Source organism: Varanus komodoensis, unplaced genomic scaffold (genome assembly GCF_004798865.1).
Source record: "Varanus komodoensis strain SLA01 unplaced genomic scaffold, ASM479886v1 scaffold6_1, whole genome shotgun sequence".
NCBI lineage: Eukaryota > Metazoa > Chordata > Lepidosauria > Squamata > Varanidae > Varanus > Varanus komodoensis.
The window spans coordinates 118,428-143,294 of NW_025336345.1; positions in this window are offsets into that span (position 1 = coordinate 118,428).

Below are 24,867 nucleotides of genomic sequence, written 5' to 3' on the forward strand. Positions count from 1 at the left end.
CATTTTATCACACAGTCAGTTCTGGGTATGTGTGGGGCCACTGTCTTGAGAAATATGTGTGGAAGTGAGAAAAAAGTGGCCACAGAGGCTTTGAAGACTTGGGGAAGATGAGACAGGTGTGTTTTGCAGGGCCCAGTTTGGTGATAGAAATTTATGTACATATATTTGAATTGTTTAATAATTCATGCATCCCAACGGGGGCTCTGTGTGTGTGTGTATTCTTCTTGGTATAAATTTCTTTTCTTTTTTTCCCTTGAAAAGCAATAAGACACCTGAATTTCTGAATTCATGATTACTAAGACTGGCATATGGCAGGTAAGCAATAGATAGTCATTTACATGCAGACTTCAGTGTGACTTAGTCAATTGTACCTCTTCTCCAGTAGCTTTAAACAAATATTTAGGCATTCCAGAGCCAGGAACCCAGATGGGTGTGCTGGTGTCATCTAACATCGGGGAGAAGAGCATACGCAACAAATATGAGATTTGCCAAGCGTCACTGTTCTGATGAGATTGCCACCCTGGCTGTGCTTAATCTAACTAGCAGAATTCTCCAGAATTCTTATATTAGATCATGCCCTTGGCTTGGCCAAGAAACACTGATGTTCCAATAAATTTGGACTGGATCCAGAGCTGGACACAGTCACAGGGCTCCTAGATGCTGTCTAGATGGACTTAGGAGTATTTGTAGCCCTCTCTCTGATCTAGAAAAGGGCTCCATGGTTGGAGCTGAGGTTCTGCATCTGGTGTGCCCTTCCTCTGCCCTCACAGCCAGCATGGTCTTTTCATGGTCTTCAAAGGCTCAGTTACAACTTTGAAGCTGGTGCTGGGGCTGTTTGAAGTAGTGAGGAGGGGAGAACCGAGGCTACATGGGGCTCTGTGGTACCCCAGGGGTGTTTCAGTTGCTCCTCCTCATGAGCATGCTCAGATGGCTGAAAGCATCTGCCTGCCTATTTTTGAGCTCCAAGGAGGCCTATAATCTGAATTCAGAATTCATCCATTCCATTGGAAGCCTACTATCTTCTGAATTCAGAGTATTATACACATAGACCTGCTTATAGTAGACCTATTGAAATCAATGGAACTCAGGTTAGTCTTGATGTGTAGCACCCTTCCATGATGTGTTTAGCACCCTTCCACCAACTGGCTCATTATGTTATTCAGCTCATTAAAAGTCTGTTAAGTGAAAGCATTTTGTAAACCATCCATGTGCATTGCAAATAGCAGGGTCAAGCCCCCCCCACCCCCCTTCTGATCAGGACCATAGCAGTGGCAGAGGGTCAGTGCACCCTCTCTCCATGCCAGGGTCCCAAACCAGCTCACCTGCTATAGGTTTGTTTGTTTTTTAAAACCAAGCATACAAGCCCAAAGATCATGTTGTTGATTCTAGTCTGGCCCTCAGTATGTTTTCATGCTTCTCCAGTACCCTGAGCTTGTAAAGCAATCAAAAGCATCCCTGTAAAGAAGCTGTATGCTGTCCCATCCCAATAGGCATCAGTAATGCTCCTTGGCCTCAGCTAATTTACATAATTCTTTTTACAATCCTGTGATGCTATTTGCATTTCCCACTCCCCCTTTTTTTGCAGGTCAACCGTAATTCTAGTACTTGGAAAACAACGAGGGTTTTGTATCAACCGGTAATTTGAGGGGATTTAGAGGGGATGCTCATTAGATTTGTGGATGGTAGCGGGGGGGGGGGGGGGGCATATTTCATTGGGACTTGGAGAGAAGCAAAGAAAGCGACAATTGCACCAGCATGGCTTTCAGCACTTTAGATGGCGAGTTGTTTCTGTTTGGTGCTTTGCATTGACATCTTACCTTTGTTCAGATCCAAAGCAGAGCCTCTGTTTGGTTCATTTTCCAATGCTTCGTATGTCCACCCCCACAACAGATTTTAATAGAAAAGCCAAAAAATAGCTATAACAATTGTATTTTGATAACATTTGATATTTGCAGGTGGAATGTGACGGGGTGACCCATGACAACTATCAGATAAATAGGAGAAGGGATTTTCCTGCAAGCAGCTTTTCTGTCCCCATCCCCTACTGGCAAAAGGGATGCCCATCGCCTTCCTGATGCCTTTGGGGACAGTTTGACTGAAATTGGGTAGAAGAGTTCCAGTTACGTTCCCTTGCAAAAGTTGGAAAGAGATGTGCAGGAGGTAATGTGAGTTTCCCCAAACTGATGTTCTCCAGATATTCTAGACTCCAAATGCCATCACTGCTCACCATGTCCAATTGTCAGGAATTCTGGGAGTTGTAGTCTGGAGAACTTAAAGACTAACTCAAGTCATCCAGGGACTTGAGGAGGATCAGCAGGTCTTTCACAGAGTCACTCTTTTTCATTGTTCCTTGTTATTGTTTCTTTTCTTTAATTATCCATTTTAGCTGTTTTAAACTTTTAAATATTTTTCCTGATTTCATGATATTTCATTGTATTTTTATCATCTGTTTTTTTATGGACTGTGTAAACTGCTAGAAAGCTTTGAGTATGGGGGTAGGATGGAAATGAATGAGTGAATGAATGAGATTTCCAAAACACCCCGTTATATTGTAGGCCAAGGGTGGGCAGCAACATCTCCAGATGTTTCAGACACCAACTTCTACTGCTCATGACCCCTGGCAATGCTGTCAAGGGAGTCTAGGAGCTGATGTTCAAAACCTGTGTGGAGATTTGTCTTCCGCCCACCCCTGCTCTTGGCAATTTGCTGGGTTCTTGTGCATGTCTCTCCAATATACATATTTTTCTGGAGCAATGCTTGATGCACATGGTAAATTACAGAATGCCTTTGGCTTGTGAAGCCCTCCCTGGATCCCTCCCATGCTTGCAGGCAAAGGGGGTGGACTCTTCACTCTTTCTTGCCTGCATGAGAAGCTGATTCCACCACTGCAATTTCACATCACACCTGGTCTCTCCTTTCTGTTCCAGCTGTTCACCTGATTGAATGCAGCTTGTGTATGGACCCTGCTATATAAGTACTGGCAAGTGACCTTACCCCGTATAAGTTCCTTGGGAAACAAGGGATCCACCAGGTTGCTCTGTGCAAGAGCTCTCCTTTGAGATGAACAACTGCAGGGCATAGAAACAGAGAAACTTAGAAACAGAGCAAGTCAGAAGGGTCCTCCCAGGCCATCTAGTCTGACCTCCGCCACCAGCTGGCTCCGCACATGACATGCCCACCACATGCATGTCGTGATATCATGCTATGCAGCCCCTTCCTGACTGGGGGTGGGGGGTGAGTGGCCTTGCTGATAAAAGAAGGGTGTGTGCACCTATCTGCTGTTTCTTTGAACATGATGGACTGAGGTTGAAGATTTTTAAGAGAGATTTCCAACCCCACCGCTCACTGTGGCATTGCAGGTTGGGGGGGGGGCATTTTACCTCCAGCAAGGAAAGGGTTAATCCAACTGCCTCGGGAAGTGTAGAGATGCGGGCTGCCAGTGTTCTGCAACTTGGGGTCATTTTCAAACTTTTTGGCCCGTACTAGCTTTCTAAACCCATCTAAGTTCATTACACCAGTGAGCATTACAAAGAGATGATGTTTAACTAGCAAGCTAATCACGAAATTTGGCAACGTCGTGAATTATGAGTCACGGGCCTGCACTGTCTCTTGCAAGAAGACAGTGCTTTGCTTTCCCCTGGCAGCAGGGAGGGAGCAGATCCCAGGGAATCGGGCTGTGGGGACTCAGTCGGACTCCTCCTGTGTGGCTAGGAAACTGGTAGCCGCAGCAGCTGCCCACAGAATCGGCAACTGTGGGATGTCTCCTCTTTAGTGGTGGCTCTCAAACCATACTTGGAAGCTCTGAACGTGGCTACAGATGCCACAGACAGTCAGAAGAGCAGCAAAAAGCACAGGAACAGATTCCTTCTGATGGGGGAGCTTCCAGCCAGGGAATGGCTTTCCAGGGCTCTCCTTTTTGCTGTTGATCACAGTGCTTTGCAGAAAGACATAAGCTCTGTACCATCATCATCCACATGGATAATGCAAGGAGGAAGGGGCTCTGTGTCGAGCCCCAATCCATGAGGTTCTTCAGCTCCTTCTGGTCCCTTGCATGTTGGGCCTCACTTTAACACCCAGGACCCTTTTCTATCCATACAGAATCTCTACTGGGAACTGTGTAAGATCAACACTTTGAGCATGTATGCAGTGGGAAGGCAAGTTCCATATCAAGGTTTATATAGGTTCTGCCCCCCCCCCCCCATCATCTCTCCATTGCCTATCCATAGGCCAAATGCATCTTTCAGCAATGTTCAGTTGGTGGAAAAAATGCCAGTGAAAGGATGAAGGATTCACTTTAAAGTGAGCTGTTAGGAATTGTTCTGACATTTATGACAAATGGAAAGGTTACGACACACAGCTTCCTCCCTTCTCTTTCCTCAGCTCCTTCGTATCAGTCATGGCCAAGCATGGGTGGTTTTTCTTCACTGAATGACTTACTTTTTAAGAGACTCGTCCCTGAAAATGATACCAAAGGCACGGGTTCAGCATCTTGCCTGCTCACGGGGCCACACCATGGCTCTCAATTTTAGACCAGTAGGACAATGGGAAATGCATGACATCCTCAGATTAATGTGAAGATAACATTTGCAGCCATTTGGTATGGAATGTAGCTCTCATTTGAAGCATTCATTCCATTTCCTTAACAATATTTAAAAACTTGGCTGTATGAGAAACTTCCTTCTGTTCAGTTTGATCAGAATTTACCTGGCTGGTACTTTCCAGACAGAACACTGCCTTGTACACAGTCTGCAGTTAAACTTCATGCATTTCAGAGCCAATGATGTGTTTCCCAGCACTCTGGTCCCAGAGAGGCCCTGACCATACGGCAGTATGCATATGTTTGAAAAATCTGAATGAGAAATGTGTACTTTTGAAAAATGTACACAAATGTGCCTTAATCAATCGCAGAGGAATGCATACCCTTCGAGGATGCTCAGAGCTGATCAGTGCATTTGGATAAACGCACGCAAAAGTATGCATAGGTAATCACAGAGCAGGGAAAAGTTCACAGTCTGATTCAGACTCAGTCAGGATGAAGATTTGGATGGAAATTAGAGACCTTCAATGAACTCAAGTTTTGCTCATTTGCACATCTCTCAAAACAGAATTGTACCTTTTCGTTTCCTCAAGAAATGTCAGTCCCATGAACCTTGTTCTTGCCCATTAGTTCCATTATAAGAGAAGCATGGGGGAGTAACCGACTCTGCTAAGCAGGCTTCTGAGATCTACTGAAACAGCGTAAGGGTGCCTTCCAGTTCAGCAGTCGCTGCGAGATGCTGCAGGACTTCAACCCCTGCGTTTCATCCAGAGATCTCTTTTTTGCCACCTAGAGGAAGTGGCATGGAGGTGGAGGGATGGAGTCCGGGGCATCATTTAGATATGACATAAACTGTCAGGCCCAGCTGCCCCCTCTCCATGCCCCTCTCCCCAGCAAACCTCTTTTTCTCCTTTCTGAGCTAATCTGAAACCCTGAAAAGGAAGATGGCACATTTGTTCCTTGACTGGCTGCAAGGACAGGCAGGATGGGGCTTGTCCTTTGGGATCCCAGCACTGAGGTCACAAGGCCTCAGGTATGGGGCTTTGAGTAATAGGACTTGTCAGGAAGACAGGATTGTGCTCTGGATCAACTAAAGGAGCCTCTGCAGAGGCTGTAGTCCTGGACTACCACTCCATCCATGTTTGCTAGGGAAGATGAGAGTTGTATTCCAACCTATCAGAACAGTACCAGGCTAGGAAAAGGCGAGTTATCCAGTAGGAAATCTAGTTTGCCTGAAAAGATATGGAAGCAAGTGTAGGAATTATTAGTGGCACATTAGATGCCAAGCAAAATGGCATCCATTAGATGGAAGCAGGAGCAGGAATTATTAGTGGCACATTAGGTGGAGTATTTTACACAGAAATCTACACCAGTAAGTTTAATGGATTATACTTTGAAATAAATCAGTTTGCCACTTTGTGTGAATACGGGGCATTAGCTTGAAATGTGATAGCCTCAATCCAGTAAATGATGTGTGCATGAAGTAATTGAAACCAGTAGGTTCGAGCATCCTTAACCTTCTGTTTGGTTGATGTGATTCTGGTTTCCCTGGTTCTTGCCTTATTTACTCATTACTTACCCAGGGCCAGTCTGAGCTCCCTCCCTTCCCCCTTCCCCGCCCCTCTCTCTGTATAAATCTGGATTGTTTCATCATAGGGTTTTCAAGGTGAGAAGCTTCAGAAGTGGTTTACCATTGCATCACTGAAGTTGTCTGTGAAAGACCCTCCATCCATTTTACCTCTAGCTATGGCTGCTGCCCAGTAGTTGCCCTTCAGGAGTTCCTTCATCCCTGTCACCACTAGTGAGATCCATTCTCTTCTGCTGATGTGACTTTTTCTCCTGAAGAATGTGGGTGCTTCTTAGTCCGGTGTCTCCACTTTGACTGCTCCACCTTGGGTGACCCTGCTTGGGCTGCCCAGGGAGACAGTCTGGCCTCCCGGCACCATTGCTCTCAGCTTCTCTGACACTCAACCCCCCTCACCGTGTTAAAGCGCGCATCCCAGAGAGGGGTATCTATACTGCTAATGACAAAAAGGGGGAACCCTTTCAATTGTGCAGGGATGGACTTGGAGGACTGGATTGGAAGTCTGTTACATACTAGGGCAAAATCCAATGCATGTTTAGACAAACAGGAGTCCTATAATTCCCAGAGGGGTTGTAGGACTTTTGGCTGTCTAAAGATGCGTAGGATTGTAGTGTTAAGTTAAATCATGCAAACCTGTAATTTCCTTCTAAAAGCAAGAAACTGTCGCTACCGTATTCTAAAAAATGATGATGCTTAACCAGATGTGACATGGCAGCCTTCTGTTTTTCACAACAACTGTGATACTACGCTGAGACTTTTCTTTTCAGTAGGGGAATTGCATGCCATGTGAGGCTTCCATCAGGTCTTTCCCTCCATTTTGCTGTAGGAGAGAACATTGGATGGAGCATCAATGCGTCCATGTTCAGCTGCAAAGAACAACATTTTGTTCCTGGTAGAGGGGACCACTGTGACAACAGTGATAGTAACTAAAAGGGGAAAATGATGCCTGCAGCAGCCACATTAGTTCAATCAAAACCACTAAGGTTACTAATTAGTACATGCTCTCCAGTATGAGTTGCCTTGCCTTTTTGCTTGTCAAACCTACACGAGAGCGACAATCTGGTATCCTGCTGACAGCATCTATTAATTCATAAATTAGGCCCAAGGAGTAGCAGCACTGAAAAGCTCTGTGCTAGTGACTGTGATCAAACTGGTTCAAGCAGCTGCTCGGTCTGATCTGTTTTTCCTTTTCTTTACTTGGTCGATTCACTTCCCTCTCCCATTTTCCTGGGAAAGCAGCTCCATGGGATGATCCTGTGATGAGGTGCAAAGTGAGCTCCATTGCAAAATGAGTTCCTTAGGCTGCGCAATTGGGCTGTCAGGATAGGACTTAGGGGCTGACATCCCGGGACCCATGCAGCAGAATGAGTTTGAAATGGAATACATAACATACATTACCATCTAAGATCAGGGATTCAAAAGACCATTAAAAATAGAGTCTAATGGACCTTCCTGCACAAATGAGGTAGAGAAGGTTTTTCAGTGTGCTTGGTCACGAGGAAGAGCAGCAGTCTTGCTATATTGTTATCAGAATACTTATTGGCTGGAAGATGAAATTGACTGACAGATGAAATTGAAGCAAGACAGCAGAGCGAGGAGGAAGAATCTAGACGAAGCTGTGCTTTTACGGCTGGAGCAACTGAGCAATTGCAGTCACCCTGTTTCCCCTCACCCAGCAGTGTTTCTGTTTGCGATTCCTGCTCTTCTCACCTATCTGTGTGATCACCTGTGACTTGCCCTTTCATAAGTCATTTATCTAAAGCACCGGGTTTCTGCTGGGGGAGACACTGATGGGAACTACAACTCATCCTGTCTCTCTGATAAAGGTGCCTGTAAGATGGATGCATTTCCAGAAATGTCTCATTCCCACATTATATTTTTAGGAATGTAGTTATAAAAATCATAGATGCAAATTTAGAAATTGAAATGAATTTAAATGAAAATGTAATCTATCTCACCAAAATGGGGAAGACTATGGCCTGGTGCCTACTTGCTCAGTCTTCTGCCCAGGTGCCAAGAATTAATGGGCAGCTCCACAGCTTCTCCTGCTCACCTTGCTTATGGTTCTGTATCATTAAACCAGTCTTGGGCTAAGCAACCTTCAAACAGAAGACTCTCCTGTCAAGTAGCACATGCGGCATGCCCGGGTTATGACCTGGTTGTTTGCATTACCACGCTTTGCTATGCAATTAATGTATTTTTGCAAGATAGGTATGGTACTTTGTTAAGAAGAGCAACAACTGATTCTCATAACATATGGTTAGATGTTAGAACTACTCATGGGTGTAATTTCCTAATACAGAATAGAAAGGCTGATAATGGGCATTAAAACATTTATCCGAGCTCCTGGACAAAATACTCAAAGGTCAGCATGCTGAGCTATAGAATACATATCCAGAGGAAAGAGGATTCAGATCTAATTAAATGCAATACCTTTGTATCTCAAGTGCATTCTTTAAAATAATTTTGGTGCAATCGTTTCAAATGCTAGAATGGGAAGTTAATGAAATTGTGGTGCAAGGGACTTTACATTTCTCTCTCTCTTTTAAGAGGTTTGGAATAAAAGACTCTGCACTGAACATGGATGCAAACATTATTTAGTACAATTGGTTGATGCTTTAGAATCTCAGTCAACACAGGTGGCAGGGGGTAGATAGAGCAGCATGAATGATAGGAAAAAATCCTCCAGTTATAGGCTCTGTCTAAGTTGTAGAATGTTGTTAAGCTAGGTGTGGCTGAAGTCAGCTATGATGCGTAGAAAGGCAGATGGAGCAAAGCTGACAGTCTGTGAAGACCCAAAATGCTTGTGGTGGGAAAATGATCTACGAACATCACTAACTGTTCACTGTTACTAACTGATAGCAGAAATCAGTCAATGTACAGCCCTGTTTCATGAAGGCCCTCCCTTTACCCCAAACCACAACTACTTCAGTGAGAAACAAAGTAAAATGCTAATAATAAACTCTGAGCAAAGTTGCTATTTTCTTAGGTTATTTTAGCCCAGGATCATGTCACTGTCGATGCTAGATGCTGAATCCTTGAACAAATGCATAAGATAATATGCCAGCAAAGTATTCATGCTGATTGCCCGCTCTCTCATCCTGATGCATGAGGCATTATGTTGAATGTCATGACTATTTTTCTTTATCGCTTTTGTGATATAGCTACTTTTTCCTAATAGGACTGCAATGCTGCTTGCAGTGAGCTGCATCTACTAGCATTATTTTCTGTTTCCTTTCTAATAATTCCCTGTAGATAATCAGTAGAAGAGATTCTTCCTGACTTGAGATGGTCTGATCAGCAATCCGGCCATGCAAGGAAGAAATCACTTACCAGCTTTTTTCTGAGAGAAAGTGGGTGAGAGAAAGGGGCGAGAGAAAGTGGGAACTGCTGGTTCTGGGCTTCTGGAGGTCTCTCACATGCAGGCAAGTGGTCCACCCTTGCACAGATTCCCAGTCCCCCCAAGGAATGCCAGGCAGGGATGGAATCCTGCAGCTTTTCCACCTAAGGCCCTTATTGTGCCATTCCCTATGCACAGGTGTTCACAGGTTCCCTAGAAGAAGTTACGATCCACCAGGTTTCAGAAGCACTTCTGGTGTTTTTGTTGGTTTGTTTTTTCAAGCCAGGGAAATAAATGGTATTATTCTGAAAGTGAAATAAAAGGCCACTTCCACTTCTATTCTTGCACTCTTCTGCTATACTACACTGCTTTCAAGAAGCTGTGTAACAGGAAAGCGGACAAGGAAATGCTCTTTGTGACATGCTCAATTCCACAGTTAAGCTGACAGTAGGCACAGCTTGGTGTAGAAAAGATCTTTTGAAGGGAAATCACATGTTCTGAAACTGAGCCACAGGTCTTCTCATAGAAGCAAAGCAGGTCAAATGTGTGTCCATGGATTTATTCCTGGAAGTCCAATGCTGTTTCATGCGAATTGTAAGAGAAGAGCATTAGGCCTTTTCAATTAAAGAAAGAAAAAAACAAAAACAAAAACAAAAACAAAACACACACACACACACACACACACACACCTTCCAGGATATTGCATGAATTATTCAGATTTCAATGGATGCAGATTTAGATTACTATTATTGCATTACCTTTATATCCTGTCTTTGTTCTTCTTGTAAGGAAAACAAGGCAGCTTACAGCCTCCTCCTCTCCTTTTTATCCTTACAACGACAGCCCTCTGAGGCGGGTTAAGCTGAGAGTGAGTGGCTAGCCCAAAGTCACTCAATGAGCTTCATGGCCAAGTAGGAACTAAAACCCAGAAGTCCTGGGTCCCCAGTGCAACCCCAGTGCAACTGGGTCCCCAGTGCAATCCACCTCATCGCACTGGATTTGTTGGAAAATCACTTGACCAGCACTGGGCACAACCCTATGCTTGCTTAAAGAGGAAAAAAAGTTTTCCACATCCCAACATTCTTGTCCTGAATGCCGGGAGAGGAAATGTATGGCTCCTTTTAAAGATGCATAGATTTGTGCCCCTTATCTCTGATCTGCCTTGTGTTTTATGAAATGTCATTGCATAGACGACTATCTTTGCTCAGCAGTACCAGAGGGCATTTCTTTTAAGAATCTTTTGCTTAGGCAGACAGAATGCCGGAGCTTAACCTCTTTCAAGGGAGCTGCTGTTCAAAGCCAACATTCTCCGTAGCCACGCTGGACGCCTGCCATTCATCGGGATTCTGATCTGCTTCTGACCCTGCCTCAGGACTCCGCGGCCACCGAGTAACTGTGAGAGGGGGCAGTGGTTGGCTCGTATTCACACGTTTTCCCCCTCATACAGCAAGGGACTGAGGAATTGATCCAAGGCCAGAGGTGGCTTCCCAAATTTAAAAGGAATGGAAAAGCACCACATGTTTGTAGACAATTTTCGTAAGTACATGGAAATAGGTATGATTAGAGTATGATTCAAGGGTTTAAATACTATTTTTGTTTGCTGTAGTCTGTGACTGAAATTCTTCTGAAGTGCTTTGGTAGCCAATGTATATTTTCTATATGATCTTGAATGCCTCTTCCTTTTTGGAATCTAGCCTTAAGATCAGGCATATATCACACCATATGGGATAATACATTTGCTGCCACACCTTGAGCATTACTTTGCTTGCATGTGTGCCTGCCTGGCCTTTGAGGCCTACGCAGGGGCCCTCCTGTGTGAGCATCCCTTAAGGAGGTGTGCAGGGTGGCCGCTGGGAGGAGGGCCTTTCCTGCAGCTGCTCTCCGTACCTGGAATGCTCTCCCCAAGGAGATTCACCTGGTGCCTTCCTTATGTTCTTGTCAGCACCAGGCAAAGACCTTCCTTTTTTTAAAATGTGTTTTAATAATTAATGCCATTTGACCTTTGTTTCGTATTTCTGCCTGTATTTTTATTGATGTCATATTTGTAATATGATGAAATTGGCTTTTATTGTCTTTTAAATGTGATTGTGAGCTGCCCAGAGGTGCTGTGCCACAATCAGGTGGCATACAAATGTTTTAAATAAATAAATAAACCATTGAAATGGCCCTATAGTTGATGTACTTAGCATCTCCTTTCTTGGATATTGGAATGAAATGCCTCCTGTACTCCTTCTTGGAAGCTGCCCTTCTGACTGCAAAGGTGCTACTGGCATGGTGCTTCCATTCCAGCTATGAGGTGGGGCAAGGGAGATCCGAGTGCAGATTCCCGGCTCTGAACCTGGAGGTCTGCCTCTGACTCAGCTCTGGGAATCTGAAGAATCTTCTAGTCCCACAGTCGCTGTCTAGAGACCTCAGGATCATTTTGTTAATTCTTCTCCATGGGGCTTCTGAAAAGTCGAGCCCTTTTTTATATGTTCAATGAATGTGGGATGAAGTCAATGGGACTGCATCTGAGACCCACATTCCCACCCTATATGTGTTTATCAGGAGGTTTACATCAGGGGTGGGCAACCTGCAGCACTTTGGCTTAACCTCCGACGGCCTCGGGCTAATTCCAGAAGCCCCTGCCTGCAATCAGTTCAGAGCTCTGGTGGAAGTTATCCCTGCCAGCCTTCCATGTATGAAGGAAGAGGGTGGGGGAAGAGAAAAAGTACTGCTGAAAGAGAGAAAAAGGGAGGTGGCAGAGAGAAAAGAAAGGATGAGTGACCTTGCTCTTCTGCTTTGGCACAGCCTCCTGATGACTTTAGTTCTGCACATTGCTGACCCTGAAAGAGAGTGACTCACCCTCGATCTTTGCAGAGCCTACATGTGCAAAAGTGCACGTTGAGGCTCATTTCATGTGCTTGTCGTACCCATTTGTGTGTAGTAGGGTCCATTTACACCCTTAGAAGAATTCATGGATGCCATACGTGGAGGCAGTGGGCATGATCCAGATTCCACCCCTCCTCCACCATCCACCTGCCCACTGCATGCGTGAACGGGTTGGAGGACTGTCGGTGGAGCATTCAAAGCATCCAAAGGCACATGCACACACAACTGGGGGAAAGGCTTGTGCTGAAAGTGATGATCAGCACTGCTTGGGCCGATCTGTGTAAGGCCCCATTTGCAATTGCAGATCGCCCTTTCGTGCTGCAACAACCAAGCAATGGTTGCCAAAGACTTTCCTCAGATTATGGAAAGAGGCCAAGGGCACCATCTGCTTCTGGAAGTGGCTGAGATGCCTGGTCTCTGCCCCTGCGTCTGCATATGGAGCCACCACCCGTCTCCCGTGATTGAAGGGCTCTCCATTTGTCCTTTCAGCCTTGGATGGTCACTGTCGTTCATTGCCTCAGAGCTGGATAGTCGCAGGAAGAGGGCAGGGCATTGTTCCTCTGTCTTTTGCCCTGGACGCCCACAGTCCCATCTCCACACTGTTCAGCCTTCCTCTTCCTTCCTTCAGGAGTACGACTCTGCTGGGTCGCAGCTCCCTCTGTGAACAGACGCGGTCAGTTTGGGAGCAGCCCTCATGTGAGTGCTTTCAGCAGACGGGTGACCAGCACGCGCTACAAATGAATAAGCAAGCAAGTCAACAATGTGGCGCTGCACCTTGTGCTCTGTGTTTCCAACTCATTTTCATTTCTGGGCCTTTCCTTTTATGGCGATGCCATGCACATCAATGAACCAATCAGCAGAAGGACGCTTTGGGATGCCAAATGTTCCTGTGACATCACTGTTTGGGGATGAAGGCTGTTGTGTAGTGATGCTTGAGAGGGTGATGCCACCAAGTTGGAATGCAGTATGAATGTTTGCTGAAAACGAAAGGCGTTTTTTACATTAGGGATGCCAAATGGTGGGTTAAGGAAGGCCAAAGCAATTTTAGCTGACTCGTAGCAATAGGTTCTTATTACTGCAAATACAGTCACAGTTGTTTCCTAATTTCTGAAACTCAGTTGTTCTTTTTGTCTATTTCAGCAATATATATAATATGTGCACCTGAGATTGTATTCTAGGCTACTGATATCCTTAGCAGAAACAAAACTCACACCTGTTTGGGAATTTGACTGTTAATATTTCATATTCTTAATTATTCTTTTTTTCAGAAAATTGCTGTTTTGTTCAGTTGGATATTTTTGCATTGTCAGCTCTGATGTGAGATACCATAGTATAATCTGCATTTTCTTGGTGCCAACCCTCTCTTTCATAGGTTCACTCCCTTAAGATAACCTTGCAGAACTGGGCACAAGAGAGTTAATGCTGAAGTCAGTTTGCCAGTGTGTCCAGGGCCAAAGCCGTACCTTCTGACTGGGAGCCTTTCACGGTGGAGACGGAAAAACGCATTTCAACCATGATCCAAAGACTTGTTTTGTCTTGTGTGCCTGGGCTAGGCAGCACCATTAGAAGAATTCTGGAGCCCACCTTCAGAAGGGCCATAAAACATTGCTCTTCCTCATTTTTCGTGTAATATAATAACTACTCGCTCAGCATTTCTGGATGTTTTTCTGAGCAGTTAATAAAAGGGCAATAAAAGGCGCTCCGAACATTAACATTTTGATGTCAGCTGCTATGTTCATGTTAACTGTCTGAAAGCTGGCCCCAAAAAGAGAGAGTACGAAGTGGCACAGGGGCGTTGCTTACTCCAGAGTTCCTCTCTGGAGCAGAAAAGCTCAGGCCTCTTGCTCCATGCTGTGCTGTGCTTCTTTCCTTCTTGGCTGTTCCCCTCACTCTCAGCCCCAACACACTTTGGTTCTGAAGCACCCACGAGCACCCTGCACCCCAAGTAACAATACGCAGCTTGTTAACCCACTGAGTCTGTGTTTTGTGCCTGGTCAGGCAGCCTTCATTCCATCATCTGCTCACTGATACAATCAGATTCTTGGCAGAATTTTGTTCATGTTACCAAATATGTGCTCATAAACGTTTGTGCAGATCCTCACCCCCACCCTGCAAACAAAATAGAAATCTGGTCTCCAAGTCCATGGAATTTACACAACTGGAGGAGGCAACATTGTGCCAGGTGGACCATGGATGAACCTACAACGAAGCAGCGTTGTTAGTGGAGCACTGCTGTGTCAGACTGGGATGACAGTGATCTTAAATATTAAGAAAAAGATGTAGCCCAAGTCTGGCAAGAGCATCCCCAAACGTCCTCACTTTCATGCCCAATCCTTGTCAGGTGAATGATCTATCTGGTCTGGGATCCTGCTGTCGCTAGGAATAACCAGCACTTTGGAGGGAAATGTCTAAACCATTTATGGATAAAAGAAAGCAAATCCCACATGAGTGGATGCTGATGAAATACAAGCAGTAGCCTCTGAAGGACATTTCCAGAGGTTTCTAAGGTGGTGTCAGCAATGGGGTTTTAGGCTGCTCTTTCTATCCCTCGGTTGCCGTAGGCCTCTGCTCAGTGTCGCCAGAGAGGACTGGCATGCCAAAGCTGGTGTTTTTGTTTTTAAATGTCAGAGCAGGTGTCTGATATCCCTTCATGCATACGTTAATTGACTTGGCACACTTTTTGTTCTTATTATATGTCACAAGACGTGTGCGTCATATTTTCAGTACCCACAAGTCAGGCTGCTCAGATGCTTTTCAGGGCATGCCTCTGTCCTCTCTGTCTCAGTTAGCGCTGAAGACGGTCATTGCTTCCGCTGCAATGAAATCTGTAGCCCCAGATGTTAGAGACAGGGAGGAGCATTGCAGGACAGGACCCCAGTACTTTTATTAAGCATGGCATGCCTTCTGACAGGCCAATATTTCTTCCTTCTCCCGGTTCCCCTGTAGTCGAGCACTTATGCAATGCCAAACGACCATGCAAAAACAAAAGCGGCTTTCCATCACTGATCGGTTGGAAAAAAGGAGACATCAATTTCCACAATTGCCTTTGCAAATTAATATCTATAGGCATTAATTTAGAGATAATAAGTAGCATTTAAATAGAAATACAGTGCATTTAAGGATACTAAGTATAGTTGAAATAGAAATACAGAGATAATAAGTACAGTTTAATAGAAATGCAGTGCATTTCACCATAAGCTGACTTGGGTGCGATGCTGTGGCTGGTGGAAGCTGTCTAGCTGGCCACAGGAAAGGCGGGCTTCTCACTGCTACCTTGAAAAAGGAGAGAACATGATCTTAAGAGGATCCTCCCCTGATCCTTGCAGCCAGTGTAGTTCTTTTCACATAGGCAGCAGCTGGAGAGGTGGAAGACTGTCTTCAGGGCAGGTGCTTGGTGCAAGGTGTGGGAAGGAGTGAGGCACTGCCATTTTGGGAAGAATCCAGGTGGGGCCTCAGCCTCTGCTCCTCCCAAGGAGGGGGAAAACAGTCAGAAGGCCAACATTTGCAGTCTATGTATTGCCAGGGTGCAGGGAGTATGGAAGCAGTTTTAGCGACTGCAATCTTCCTGTGTGCCTGCGGTGCGCTTGTACCCGTCCAAGTTCAGAGGATTATGGGCTGCATGGGTTCCAATTATGGGTGAAGAGGATGGCACCCATGCTGACCTCCACTGCCCCAGTATGGTTGCCTGCTCTCTGTATAAAGTTCTTTGACTTTAAACCAGGCTCGCCCTGGGCAGCCCATCGAAGAGAGAGCACCTTCCAATAGAGAACAGTCCTCTGCCAGCTCTCCAAAATGGAGGGTGCACACTCCTCTGGAATGAAGGATATCTGGCCACCATATTCCTCTGCCTGAGTAGAAGTGATGGTCATAAAGACTTATGGCTATGCCTCTGAAACACACACAAGGAAGTGTAATCTTCAAGGCCAAGAAGAAAACCCGAAAGAAATTAGATTTCCCTTCCTCTAGCACCATATACTGACCCAATGCAAACCTATTTGGGCATTTTATAGCAAGCCTTGAATCCAGTTGCCAAGCCCCCAGTGTCCTCTGCCTTCCTTATCTCTGCAGAGATGTTGCAGGAGGCTTCTGTTTCTGATGCTGATTCTTTTTGAAGTATCAAATCCCCTTTGGCATGGGTTAATTGAATGGACATATTTCATTAAACAAAGCCTTCTCCATCTGTTCTTTCCCAATTATGAATTTAAAAAAATTGCATCCAAAACACACACAGACGGCATGCATCACTCAGTTACAGGAGGGAAAGGGAAGTCAGTGCTTCTAAATGCACACAAGTTGCCTTTCCAAAGACTGCCCTGCTGCTGCTGCTGCTGCTGCTGCCGCTGCCGCACCCGTGCCCTCCTAAAATGATTTCCCATGCCGGGCTACTCGGTCACCACCAGGCCTATTGCTGCTGCAGGAGGTGACCATCTTCTTCAGAAAAAGGATTTGTATCAGAGGAGACTCTCCCCATTGAATAGAATGCAGTAAGGCAGCATCATGGCTCAGGCCATGTAATCAACCAGGCCCCCCCTCCGCCCCATAGGCTGGGTTTGTTTGAGAAGATGCTGTTAGCCACTGCTGGGAAAAGGCAGTCTCAAGTTAATATTCTTCTGAACCATTTATTAGCTCTTCCTCAGAAAGAGGCCATATAGGCATATTAATTTGATAGCATATGATGAGGAGGAGAATAATAGTTGAGACACATCGCAGAGAACCTTTCTGGCCTTTCTCTCCATGGAAACATCTTGGCTGTTCAAGGCAATCTTATCTTACTTGCATGTGGGAAATTGATTTTCCCTCCTTTGTCAGAGAAGGTTGTAAAGGATGCTGCCATCTCATTTCTTTGCTATATTTCCTTCTGACTTTGTAACATGGCAGTAAGATGCCCATGATGTATTCCATACAATGTAAGATGTGGAAGATATCCTGGAACTGGCTAACCATATTAGAGTTTTATCACAGGAAGAATGCAAAAGAGAAATGCAAGGGCTGGTTGTCATCAAGCAGAGCAGCCATTTTAGTTTTCCATCTAGCTGTGTTGTGCACACGGCCAGGATCTGAATTACAATCCTCCGGGACAAGTCCAAGCTGCAGTGTGGTACACGGCTGTAAATGTTCCCGCCTTGGCTACAGCTGCTACATGCAGAATCATAATTTAATTTCGAATTCTAATTTAGAAAGCTTCTGTGATTTTGTGGTATTTGTATTTTTATGGTATGGTATTGCATTTTATTGATTGTCTTGTTTTTATGGATTGATATAAACTGCCTGGAGAACTTTTGTCTGTGGGCAGCAGAGAAATGAAATAAATCATCCTCACCTGAGTAAATGACACAGTGACCACAGGCATGTTGCAAGCCTGGCTGGAAAAGCAAGAACCCCACGTGCCTCTGATGAATCCTGCGTAAGGTGGCTCCTTTGAAATTGGGTAATGTTGGCCCTCTGGCTACAATGCATGTCTAGTCACACAGGTTGCAAACAGCTAGGTAAACAGAGCTTCATCTTCACTGGACATGTCCACCAGGTGAAGAGAACCAGGCCTCACAAGGCACATCTCCCACTTCAGTGCACAGAGACCTCCCTATTCCTTGATAAGATTTAGAGCAGTAATTTTAAGCATTGTTAAACTGGGACACACAGGATAACCAGAGCCAGAATAACCGAACTGGAAACACTATGCTTCCTAGGCTTTCCTAGCATGATGCACAGGAATAAGGGAAACATTCATTCAGTTGACATTTTATGGCAAATTACCTAAGTTTGCATATTTAAACCAAAGCTCAAACTGAAAGCCTTCAAAATGTTCACTGCTATGAGTTTTACAATGGAGTTCGCTATCAAAAAATGCACACAAAAATGAAAATAACACATACAAAACAATTTTATATTAATTATTAAAACACAATACACACATTTTTATATCAGGAAAATGCTTGTAAAATGCAAATATTAGGTAAACTTGCATACAAAAAGTGTATGCCTTGGGCAAAATGCACCAAAAGCAAAGAGATTTTAATGCAGACATTTTATTAAAAAGATCTCAGAGTTAAGTTTGCAATGAGGATATAGTGAAAGAAAAGTGAAACTGGCGGATCTGCCCATCCCTAAGGGTGCCCTCTGGATGTTTTGAACTGCATCACCCTTGCCAACGGCCATACTGGCTGGTCTCTGTTGGAAACTGTGCTCCAAAACCTTTGGATGGCATCACATTGGGCGGAGATCTGTAAGACCATAGTCTGGGTTGCTGGAGAGTTGTGAAGATCTTGCCTCTGCTACCACATCTTGGCACGTTCCCATTTTTACATGACTGCAACAGTCACGGTCTGACAACAGAAGCCGCCCCCTTTGTGAACCCCAACACAACACAGCTGCTCCCCTTTGTCCACATGAGGCAGCCATGCTTGGAGAGGCAGCGGGTCTCATTCTTTTTTTAACCATAGTGCTCTTTGCTGCCATTTTTCCTCCAAAGGCATTGGAGGTGCCTCAAAACACTTGGGTTTAGTGGAAATAAGCATGACTTTTTCTTGGGACGTTTATTCACAGGATACTGACCACTGGACAACACACCATGTTTAGGTGCTCAGGGACAGCCAGTGGGTGTAGTGGTTACAGAGTTGTACTGGAGCTTGGGAGATCTAGGTCCTTGCTCCCGCTTGACCATTAAGCTCACTGGATAATCCTTGGCCAATCACTGACTCTCAGCCTACACAACCTCACGGGGTTGTTGTGAGGATGAAAGATATCACGCAGCCTTGGATTTCCTGCAGGTGGAAAAAAAGACACAATCTAGTAAAAGTGAGGCACAGTTTCCCTCATTTCCCACAATACAAAGTTCTGCCTTACTTTCCTTTTCTAGCCATTTTATAAACTGTTGCATATTCAGAAGATTCGTCTGCAGTTGCAAAGTTATGACTCACCCTAATGAAAGACGGGCACATTTGTTGCATCCCTTGAGAGTCTTTGGGCTTTCAAGGTCAGTAGGGTTCATACAGATGTGTATTTCTTCCTGAGATATGTAAATATGCATGATAGCAATGACTGGTTCTGGTCTTCAAACCGTCTGGGGAATATCGATCCTGCTTGTTTTTCTCCCGCCACGTTCTTCTTATTCTACGTCGTTCATTAATGATTTGTACTCAAGGGCTTCCAGCCAACACAATGTGCTCAGCACTTCTCTCCAAGCAGAATTTCATTAAAAGGAGGAGGAGGAGGAGGAGGAGGAGGAGGAGGAGGAGGAAAGATGCGTTGCCTTGAAAGACAGCAAAAATAAGCCTGCTAAATGATTAGTTCTGCATCCCCTGCATTTACTGTCACCCTCAGGTGCAATCGCGCTGCAACCAAATGAAACCTCTGGAAATGAATTTGAGACTGAGACAGCCCTTTTAAGCCTCCGAGGCATTTAAATTCCAGACTCAGCAGTGGGATTAGGTCTTCAGTACAGCAGTTAAACATGTCCTTAAGCTGCAATGCCTCCCATTTCAGAGCTTTCTTATGTAATGAGCACGGGGGTGGGGGGTGGGGGGAGAGGTGAGCCCGAACCCATCAGGTAGCCCACCCCACCTCCCTGAAGGTCCCATTTTAATGCTAGCTCTGCCTCCGGGGCTTTTCTGCACTGTGCAGGATGCTTTCCGAGGTGCACTCGGGAGGCGGGGGTTGCACACAGGCTGCCACTGCATCGTCCCCTCACTTACCGCTGTTGTTTATTTGCTTTCCTAAACGAGACTAGCACCGTCGGGTTTTTTCATGCTGCCATCAAATGCTCCTTGAAAACATGTGTTGCTGTGGCTGGCTGGCTGGCTGGCTCACCAGCCCGCCTGGCATACAGCAAAGAGGCTGCACTATCCTGCAGCAAGGCAGTCGGTGTCTTACCAGCTTGACCGGTGCAGCTGATGCCTTTGGAGTGAGGTCCCCGAGGAGATCGCTCCTGTCCTAGAGATGGGGCCCCACTTGCCCTCGTCTCTCCATGCCCCCTTTTGTTGCACACGTGCACTTTACAGGACGTGGAATATGGGCAAATGCCGTTCAGGCTGCTTACTTCTGGACTTGCTTTCAGATGCGGGGGAGCCTTAATCTTGGAATCAAGTTGATATATCAGATACCAGAGCATGACGGATTTGCAACGAGCCATTTCAGAGGTGACCGAACTGGGCTAAGAACTGAGGCCACAGCAGCAGGAAGCATTCAAGGGGTGGGGAAAGGTCATGAGTGGAAGACCAGAACAAATGCCATTGCTGTTTTGGTGGCAGGTGCTGGAATCATGCCCAAGAACCACAGGCTTGGGGAAGGCTCATGTAAGGCCAAGAGTGTTGATGCAGTAGGGAAGGAATGGTGAAGTAAAACTATTTAACAGCAGTAAAACAAAAAGCATTGCAACTCGGGACATTATGGTTTTAAATGTGTGGTTCCTTCCAGGCATCCCCATCTTGTTTCTACCTGGGCAGTCACTAGGCAAGATGACTTAAGCTCAGTCCTGATGGGATCTCTTAAGTGACTTTTCAACAAGGAACTTTTTTGGAAGGTGGATCCTTCCCTGTCAGGAGTTTGCTATTCAGAAAGCAGAATGCCTGGTCATTCAGGACATGGAACCAGACCAAAAGCACGAAGATCCTGGCTCCTCACACAGTTATGGATAGAGAACTACAGGCAGGTTGGTGCTTCTTGCTGTTTGTCAGGGCTGCGTCCTGCCTTCTTTTTCTAGCTTTGACTCTGTTGCAAAGAGGTTGTGCTGAAGCAATCTTTACTGCAAGAGAACATTGCTGCACAGACAGGAAAGGACCTGTTCTGCTGGATCAAAGTATCGCCATATACTGCAGCCCAAGATGTCCAGCATAATGTCGAAGGCAAAATATTTGACCCAGTGCCTGACTGATGTCCATTTTTTCAAACAGCGATGCATCTGTATCTGGAGAAGGTCATCCAATCAATTTCAGCTCCAGGGCTTATCAAAATTGGGTTTTCTTTGGACATGCTATAGATGCCTTTGCCTTGTCCTTTCTACAACTCTTCTGAGAAAGTTTAACCAGTTTTTGCCCTGTTGGAAGACTCTTGCTGACTGCAGGTCTGTCTTTATACTGGGCCTGCGATGGCGCACAAAGATCACACAACATGTTCACAGGCCATGTAAAAACAAGCAAAGGGCCACTTAAAAGAGCCTGTACAGCCACATAATGCCGCGTGATGGAGCGTGGCCAAGATGCACCTTGATACTGTGCATGTGTGAGAACATGCATACGTGCGATGAGATTTCCTATGAACAGACAAATCTCATGCAAGGTCACAGGGATGGATCTGTTACTGTTGAGTAAAAGACAAATTCACTTGGGCTGAGTTCACCCATCATTCTAGTGCATGCATTTTGCAGCTGCATAGAGCAGCTGTAGCCTTGCCAGCACTATAGATGGCAAGAATATGATGTTGGCTTGCACACATTGTGACAGCACATGCCGTGGGGGGCTTTCAATCCCTGTGGCTCTGGCAGGGAGTGCTGCCATTCCCTGAGTTTTTCAGTAGCCCCCCCCCCCCCCGCTTCATCCCTCCTTCCTGTGTGTGTATTTAAAGATAACCCAAACATCTATCTTATTAGAGAAAAAGGAAGGACTCAGAAGCAGATGCAGGCTGCCACGATCCTTTTTGTAATCAGGTCCAGCTTTCAGTGAAATCATTTTGCATGTTCAAGCTGTTTTAAATTTGGTGTATTGGAATTTTACACTTTGTTTCATTGTGCTGGTATTTCTATCCGTTTTTATTATTGGATTTTGATAAATTGCCATGAACCACCCAGACTGCTTCAGCTATTAGGTGATACAGAAACCAAAATAATAATGATGATTATGATGATTGCAGGTTCATCCATTCCTTTGTCCATCCTGTATATGACTGAAGCAGGCTTTTGTGGCTGTGGGAAAGACTGCAACAGGCAGCAGAGTCCCTGCAACTGCCACAGTAAGCGCAATGGCCCTTGTCTGCAGAAGTGGGCAGGGAACGAGGCGCCATTCCCCAGAACGTAGGGGAACAAGAGCGACTACAGCCAGCCAGAAGGTGCAGCACTGATCTATGGCTGAGCCTGAACATGTAACACAAATATGGTGTGCAAAGACTAACAATAAAGAGAGGCTCCAAATGTCCCCGCTTTCTTTTGTCTCATGTCTTTCAGAAGAAAGGCTCTTTCTGTTTAGGCAGAAGGGCATCTAGGCCTGGGCCTTCATTACATCCCAGGGAAAACTTCCAAATGCAACACTGATTCTGCATTAGCCCATAGCATTGGGGAAATCCACCATCAGAAGTCAGAATTACTGCATGCTCCCATTTTTTACCTGATTTTTTTAAAAAAAATATGACTAGATTATTTCTGGTCTGCATGATGGAACAACTCTCTGTGGATTCTGCTCTCAGTTTCATGATCCGTGGGTCTTTAAGACCATGCGCTGCTGCGGTTCCTTCCCCTGCCCCTGTCTCCAAAGGCTCTGAGGAAAGTGTTGAAATGGAAAAGGCAAAATGGATCCCATTCCATTGAAAGTTGCTGCTGAAAAGAGAGAAACATATTACTGTATTCTTCATCGGACTACATGCCTATTTACTTGGTCAACTTAATGGATAAGAGAAAGCTATTTTCTGTGATTTCTCCACAGCATCTGGTAAACAGGAAAATAGTGCCTTAAAGTTTAAGATTCTATTTTGGCCAAGTAACCATTGTTAGAGATATCCTCTGTGCATTTGCCTAATTCCTCTCTACAGCCATTTTATGGCTGTTTACCTCAGTGGAGTCATTTCTAGTGAGCTCAAAGGAACATCCTTCCTAGTAAGTATAGATAGGGGAGAAATTGCATTTTGCATTTTAATGCCCATTTACCTAATTTCATACTTTTGAACCTCTATGTGAACTGACGCTCAGTTATCCTTTGCAATTTCTTATTTTCTGAATTTGGCAATAGAGTTCTCCAATCAAGAAGTACTTACAGAGGTGTCTAGCTTAGGGAAATAATCCTCACAAAAGCATTATATTAGGAAAATTACTTGCAAAAATGTGTACTTTAGCAAAAAAACCCATACAAAAATACATACATTTCTTTTTAGGAAAAATGTACATTAATATGTGCATGGTTTGGCATAAACTGAATCTATGGCTGGAAAAATTCTCAGATTTCAGGACAAATGGAATTTCAGCTTGGAAACTGAGAAACAGAGAAAAAAACTGGAATGGACAGATTTTCCTATTAGATCTGGACCCGCCACCCCCACCATTAAAAATAGATATGCACAGTGTTTTGATACCTGTTTACGTTTCAGCCTCTTCGAGAAACACTTTTAACTTGAACAGATATATATATACCTATTATACTGCATGAATTCTGTATTTGCCATTTTCCAAGTTGGCTGCCACACACACGGGGATATGCAATAACTGATAACAGAATGCATAACAACATAAGAAAGCTTATTTTTGTGGCAAAATTAAGGGCTTTTGCTCCCCTGCCCTCCTCGTTCTTCTTTTTGTCAAGATTTGTTATTAATAGCAGAATTGCTGTGGGGAGAAGAAGACAGAGGGGCATATACATCATGCTGAGTTTCTTGGAGGAAGAAGGAGTAAAAATGAAATGAATAAACAATGAATCAAGACCACATTAAACAATATGTACCTTTTTGACTGATACACACAAGTGTAAGTTAGAATTTGGATTTTGTATTTAAGATGCATTGTGACAAATATCTGGAGGGCATCAGTTGGGAAAGGCTGGTTCACACTCTCAGCAGATACCTTGCAGTATTTCCAGTGTCTTTTCATGTTATGGCTTTTGTCTCTCCAAACTGTCAGGCCTTTGCAGGCTATGCAGTCTGTGCTGTGTATTTAACTGAGCACAAGTTCTTTGGGGGCGAAAGTGGCAAAAAGCATCTCCTTTCCCAATCCACTGCATGGTGCATTACCATCTGTCAGGTGGCAAGGGGCCTGTTGCAACCTGCAAGAGAGGGAGGGAGCACCTTTGGCGGCACTCTGGGACAGGTTTGCAAAACACGCGGAAGATGTTTGTGGCCATCAGGACTTGGATGCCACAGTGAGAGTGATTCCAGTTACAAAAGTATCCACTGCTGCTGGGCGAGTTTTCTGAGGTTGTGGGCAAGATGCTTGGCCGTGCTCATCTAGCCCTGTTTATGCCTAGTCCTTGACCCTCCTGGCTTATCCTATCTAAGGGGGAGGGGATTCTAACTGGGGCCAGGAGCCTGTCAGTTCCTGGTATCAGTGAGAGTGATCTGGCTACTCCTAACCTGGACCCAGAAGATGAAAATAAATACAGGCTGGTTGCCAACATCTTCTTCCTGGACAAGGTGCTTCAGCCAATGGCCACTGATGAATGCCAGGCAATCTTGGATGAAACTAATCTTCTAGATCCATTTCAATTTTGCCTCAGACCTTGTTTGGAACAAAAACTGCCTTGTTTTTGGTTATACTGTAGAATTATTGCTTGTCTTGAACTTCTTGGCTGACACTATTGCTTCTCTTAGACTTCTTGGCTGCTTTTATATCTTCTGTCATGGTGT